This window comes from Pararge aegeria, chromosome 10 (assembly GCF_905163445.1).
Source record: "Pararge aegeria chromosome 10, ilParAegt1.1, whole genome shotgun sequence".
Classification (NCBI taxonomy): Eukaryota; Metazoa; Arthropoda; class Insecta; order Lepidoptera; family Nymphalidae; genus Pararge; species Pararge aegeria.
The window spans coordinates 2,322,610-2,329,903 of NC_053189.1; the positions used below are offsets into that span (position 1 = coordinate 2,322,610).

General features: G+C 35.0%; 1 long non-coding RNA gene across 1 annotated transcript; it reads left to right on the forward strand.

The window, feature by feature from the left end:
* The first annotated feature begins 392 nt into the window (after nt 1–392).
* LOC120627100 lies at nt 393–6,077 on the forward strand. The gene is made up of 3 exons (XR_005658888.1): nt 393–456; nt 2,913–3,136; nt 6,029–6,077. It is a non-coding gene; the product is annotated as an uncharacterized LOC120627100 (long non-coding RNA).
* Nucleotides 6,078–7,294: the final 1,217 nt, after the last annotated feature.

Below are 7,294 nucleotides of genomic sequence, written 5' to 3' on the forward strand. Positions count from 1 at the left end.
GACCAGACCAGAAAATATTCAGAGATTGTAAATTCCCAGATTGCCTCTACCGGGCATCGAACCCGGGATCTCCAAATTAAAACCACAGTGTCAGACTATCGATTAGGAAGGTTAACTTTATTGGTTTATGTGATGAAAAAAATTTATTACTCTTATTTGTACAACTACTGGTCGTTTCCTAGAAAAGCTAAATAAATAAAAACAAGGCGGACTCTAAGACTCTATAGGTTATAACATTTCACTGGTATCCGGATATTAAAAGATATGAAACCTTTTTCACTTGTTAGCAACTACTCTATAACATCGTAATACAGAAAAAGTCAGTTTACAAAACAAAAGAAGTGTAAACAAACGGCTCGGAAGCAAGATTCAGGATGTTTGTTAAAGTCGCTCTGACGTTTCTAGCGATCGCGGCCGTTGTGGCACAATACGAGTTCTCCATGTCCGGGAGTAGAAGTAAGACATTATCTATATAAATTCAATTTCAAAATTTTTGTGTTCATGTAGGCTTATCCCATGCACTTATGAAGCGTTCATACATATATATTTAAATAATTGTAAGGGGATGATGATAACTTCGTTCGCAATCTTAAACCTTAAAGCTTTGTAGCTTTCTTTAGGGTTCCAAACGCGCCCTGGTCTAAGAAGAGCCCATAACCAACTTATCCGGAAAATCCTTTTTTGTTATCACCATCTCACAGTAAAATAATATTAAGCTATTGAAATTAAAAGACCGACACCCTAAAAACCTATTAGCGTTTCGGTTTACAGATTAATCTCAGAGACAGTAAATAATGTACCTCTAAAGCCTGAAAAGTCTAATTTCGGTTCTTATACCTACCTCTTTTCTATGTTTTTTCCTTTTACGCCATTGGTTGCCTGGAAGAAATCGCTATGTAGCGATAAGGCCACCAAATTGTAGTCTCTTGATATGTATTTATATCTTTGTAACTACTTTTTTTTCTTTGGTGTACAATAAAAGTGTATTCATTCATTCATTCTTATTTATACGTTGTATACTCTTTTTCATTATTGACATAAGACAAATTAACGATGTAGTCTTGGCGAAATCTGTGACAAGTATAATCTTAGACAACAGAATCTTAATAAACCTCAATAATGCAAACTTATAATTTAAATGACTTATGGTTGAATATCGACTTTTAAACTTAAAACAGTGCGATTTTCAAATACAAATTTATTTATTTTTGCTTAGAACTGACTACATTACTGAAATGCAATAAATAAACTTTTTTAAGCCTTCTATTCCAATGAACTTAGGAACAGTTCTATCAACAAAAAAAAACATTATTTTTCACGCGTTATATCCTCTTTTATCTAGTTAAATGTATCGCTTCACGAAAACTGATTATTCAAAACACCAATGCCGTAAAAAAAAACCATGATAGGTTGTCTAGATATTTTTTTACAGGCGTTAACCTGAAAATAAGTAAATCTACGCAGGCGCGACGTGTCGGGTCTCGAAATATAATTACATAATTGTTTTTCGAGACTGCTTGATTGGTTAATAAATATGAACCTATGTAATTAAAAATATTGTTGTTTATTAATCTGTAAGATATAATAATTACTTCCTTTCCATCTTAAAACTTTCCTTTTAAATGCTTGCCTCTTTTGAATTCCGTAAGCGTTTCACATGTACAGCTATGACATATTATATTATTTTAAAGTCACTATACGATTAGTTGATATAAAGTGGCTTTAAGTGTTGCAATAACTGGCTGGACAGCTCTGGAGGTGTTGGGATGGTTCGCACACGCGCTACGGGGGGTAGGAAGCGCTACCTGGAGTAGGTTTAAGTAGGATGTAACATATATATTAAGTAGAATAAGGTTTTGTTTTTAGTTTTTAAGTACTAACATTGTTTAACTAATTTGTAATTCTGACACAGTTTATACTACTGCAACTGTTATCGTGGCACCATGTTTATTGTGTCAATTCTGTACCCTTACCAATATTCTGAATAAATGAAATGAAATGAATGAAATGAAATAACACCGTATGGACATACGTCCGAAATACAGAAAATATATTATTATTATTATTATTTGCTATAGTTAATTAATTAAAAGGCTGATGTACCATAAACCATGCGTCTGAACACAACGCCACTTGGCGGCAGAAATAAGCATGGCGAAAGTATTTCCCGCTCTGTCACAAAAAACTCTACGACTATAAAGCTTGTTTATGTATCAGTTATAAACACTATTTCACTTGCTGTCCGTCTTTTAACTTTTCTGTTTTGCTTTCTATAAATCAACATCAATCACCATCTCACATTGGAGAATCGAGGTGGGTTTATGCTATACAACTCTCTCATATGAAAGAGAAGACCTGTGTCTAGCAGTGAGACATTAACATGGCTGGGCTGATGATGGTGACGATAATAACTCATTAAAATATCATAAAAATGGTTAAGCCATTTTTGATAGACCCCGAGAAAAAGTAACTCTTACAAAAACCTTTTTGTATTCCACTACACGCAATCCCTTGACTGCAATCTCACCTGGTGGTAAGATATGATGCAGTCTAAGATTGTAGCGGGCTAACCTGTCAGGGAGTATGGTAGATATTCCCCAAATCGGTTTCTACGCAACATCGCCGTGGAACACAAGACCCCTTAGCGGCACGTCTTTGTCGGTAGGGTGGTACTAGCCACGGCCTCCAACCAGACCTTTTTTTAAAGCCCCCAAAATAGTAATAGTAGCAATAGGGCAATTTATTTGGAAAAAGTGATCATCATCATCATATCAACCGTTTACCGGCCCACTACAGGGCGTAGTCCACCCCGCTGGTCCAGTGCGGTTTACACCATAGTAAAAAAAAGATAGACGGTACAAAGAATCCATTTTCCGCTACAAAATCGAATGTTACGTAACATTTTGTTTCAGACCTCCCTAACTACATAAAGAAATCGCTACGTGAAAAGAATCACTATAAAGCTGTACCGAGAGAGAGAAAAAGAACATTATCTAACCTCACGCTGCAAGAGGTGTTCGATAAAATAAAAGACATTACCAGAGCGCTCAACCTACACGCAAAAAGAAATGGATATTTTGTCGATTACAAGTTCCGAATGCTGGGCACAACATGAATGATTTTAAAACATTTTTTCGTTAGTAAAACGTTACATTTGGAGTATAATTTTTTATTTTATATTATAACCTTATATTATCGGTTTTATTTTATAATGGTTTGATGATGATGAGAAATAAAATAAATAAATAAATATACTGCGACAATACACACATCACCATCTAGCCCCAAAGTAAGCGTAGCTTGTGTTATGGGTACTAAGATAGCTGTTGAATATTTTTATGAATATAATACATATAAATACTTATAATATACAGACAAATACCCGGACACTGAAAAACAATCATGTTCATCACACAAACATTTTCCAGTTGTGGGAATCGAACCCACGGCCCTGGACTCAGAAAGCAGGTTCGCTGCCCACTGCGCCAATCGGCCGTCAATGATGATGATTAGCTTTATTTTATTAGAGTATTAACAGGTTTATCATGAAATTGCTTTATTTGTAAAGCAATTTGAGTTATCCGCGTACGTACGCTATACGTACTTACTACGGAATGCGAAGATTATGTACGCATCAAGAGTGCCACCTATGTGCCACCTACTTGAATAAAGATATTTCTGTCTTTGACTTTATGAACTTTCGTCAATTTATATAATGTAATATTATACGATAAGAAATCAGCCACAATAACGCATTTTACGTCAATATAATTAAATAATTAAAAGGGGCTTTTAAATCGTCATAAATATATATTCCTTATAAAAAAGTTTTATTTTAGTTTGTTTAGTTTAAAAAAGAAATATGTTAGTCATAAGTAGATGAACCTTGATTGTGTAAGAATTAGATGCGCATGAAAAATTTAAATAACTTTAATATTAAATCTTGGGCGCTCGATGGCGCATGAGGCGTCACGTCTATGAGTACGCATCTCTTTAACTATTATAATATAAGGATATTCTCGAAAAGGGCTTAACTGATCTTTAGGACTTTTTTAATGAATTTGTTTGATATGAGAATAGGTCGTGAAGTATACATTATTAATTTCCAATATCATATTGAATGTGGCGCTGCTTTTCCAAGCAGGAGGACGCTTGTTGAGACCTCTAGTAATTTAAACATTACTTCACCACCCTCAAATAACGCGGATTGAAAATTGAAACCGTGGATTAAAGCTAGTCCTACTTATATTATAAATGTGAAAGTGTGTATGTTTCTTAATAAATCACACAAAAACAGCTGAACGGATTTGGATAAAATTTGGCATGAATGTAGCTTTTGACATGGAAAAGAACATATACTACCTATTATACCGATTCCTTGAGTAGTTCCCGAGGGAAAATTTAAAATTGCTTAAGAGCAGCGGGCAGAGAGCTTTGAAATTTGATATGCATGTCACCTATGCCATGGAAAAAGACATGTACTTTCTATACCGATCACCCAAATAGTTCCCGTGGTAAGATACAAATTGTTAACGAGAGAAGCTAGTATAAAATAAATTGAATTTTAAACATCCTATTAAACATTGTAAAATATGACAAAATTTTATTTTAATATATATAACGTCACTTCAAGGTTTTATTTGCAGCAAGTTGATTTCGCGAAATCCGATACCCCACAAAACTCGCAGCACAACTCGCTTCGTATATTTTCAATTGATCCTTTCAGAGTGTCCCGAATTGTATGTACGAGTCCGTATACGTGCGGAATGACATCGTCGAATGTTGTTTTTAGTATGTGTACCAAATTTAAGTGTTTAGATCAGAAATTTGTGGGCAGTGGTTTCGTTAAGTATATAGATCATCATCATATCAACCGAAAGACGTCCACTGCTGCACATAGGTCTTTTGTGGGGAGTTCCAAATTCCACGCTTTTTTGACGCTTGGATCCAGCGGCTATCTGCGACGCGCTTAATGTCATCTGTTCACCTCTTTGAATTATCTCTCTTCTCTCTGATTGACGAACGCTGCGCTGCCATTCCAGCACCGTAAGACCCCAACGTCCATCCTTTCTCCCAACTACGAGCCCCACTCATTGCCCCTTCAGCTTCACGACTCATTGAGTATGTCGGTAACTCTGATTATTGTAAGGATCTCTATATTTCTGATTTTATCACGTAGAAATACTCCGAGCATAGCTCCATAGCCCGCTGAATGACTGTGAGCCTTTTTATGAGGCACGTAGTTAAACGATATATAAATAGAATTACTTTAATGCAACTAAACACAAAGAAACATAGTGTTAGTATGCAGAGGTTGCCTTATCTCTAAAAGTGATATTTTAAAGGCAACCTTAGCCTAAGAAGCAAGCAGTTAAACGGACACAAAGTGAAGTAAAACATACTAAAGTGAAGTATATATATTGAAATACAAATTATGTAATCTATACCTACTTATAATAAAACTGTAACTGGAAGATTTCTGTACATTTGATACTGAGTCCAAAACAGATTTTATTTAATTTTTGTCTGTCTGTCTGTCATTCTGTCAGTCTGTATGTCAATTTTAATAATTATTTTTTTATTTTAAAGTGTATACTATAAAACCCGTAGTGCCTAACTTAATGAAGATCTGATAAATATACTCGGAGATAAAGGACATAACTCTTCACAAATAACAGCAAGTAGCAAGGCATTTGGGACAGCCATCGAATACATGCGTATCATACTACTTAATATTATAAATGGGAAAGTTTGCGAGGGTGGATGTATGTATGTATGTATTTATGTATGTATCAACTAAAATAATGACAACCTACTAACTCAGTATACCACGTAAAATAATAGTAGATACATATCTGGCCACGATGATTATGATGTTTGCATCTCAACTATTCTAGCTTTTCGATTGACTCATATGCGGACGAAGTCGCGAGGATCTGCTAGTATACTATATATACGTTAAAATAAACTTACACATCACTTTATTATACTCAATATTCATACTAATAATGTTTGTGTTTCTTTACAGGTGGTAAGGCGTGAAATTTGAGATAAGCGCCATCTAGTTTAAAGTTCAGATAGTTTGTTTGTTTTTTATATAAGTTCAACTGAACTACTGAAGCGATCTTGTTGAAATTTAGCATATTAAGTGTTTATAAATTTTATGAAATGAAAACTTTTGGTACTGAGGGATTATAATAAACATTTTTAACAATAAGGCCGCCCATTGCGCCTACTTGTTATGCTTTTTTGCTGTTATATTTTCGCCCATGGTACACAAGTTCTTAGCTAAAAGTACGCAACAACACAAAAAGTGTATTTTAATTATATTTTCCTTTAACCCCAAGGCATCCGTTCTCTTGTAAAGCAGGGCAAACCAACGATCACATTTCGTATTTATTATATTAATACTAAGCATGTCTTGTTATCTAGGTCAAGTCATAAGGCTCCATACTACCACAATTATTTTAATATATTGCAATTATACAAAGGCTGTTAACTTTCTCAGCGTGAACCATTTAGATTGAGGCATTTAGATTGATGGGTGTTAAGTGCTCCCTTGATATATTTTGAACCGCCGGCGTCTCAGCGGGTAAATCGGTACTTATTTGCGACAAGAATTTTCACTTATGGCAATATTATAAACATCTTAACCTTTTAAATACAATTTTTTTATAGTTTTAATTTATAGGATCCTTGATATGGTTTCCTTCTGAAGATCTGCGTTGCAGTATTTCTAATATATCTTCGGGTCTTTTTTTCCCGGGATAAAATGTATCCATTGGCCGTCGACCGCATGTAAATAATTGGCATCCTTGCCAATTATTTACATGAAAATTTTCTTCAAAATACGTTAAAGTTCGGTTTTTAAATACCACAAGCTTTTTTTATGTTGCTGTGAACTGTGTGTGTTTGCATGAGTTTATGAGTGTGTGTGGCAAGCACGTGTGTGTGTGTGTGTATATCTGACTTATATCGGGGGTCGCAGCAGGCTATAGGGGTATTGCTTTTATATAGGACATCCTGCATCATCATTTACCAAGGATTCAGGATTTTGTTGCGTTATTGTGATCTTATTTAATATCAGCTACTTTCGCTAAGAAGCGTACGCCAAGACATTTAAGGCATTATGAGAAACTAGGCATTGTCCCTGTCCTCAAGTTGCGACTCAAGCGACTGTTCATTACATTATACCTTTCTAGCTCAAACCTCTTTTGTCGACCTACACAGTGGCGAATGCTGTGGTCTTATAAGTGAAGAGTGAGTCAAGAAAAATAGCTGCGACCGAAGCCTT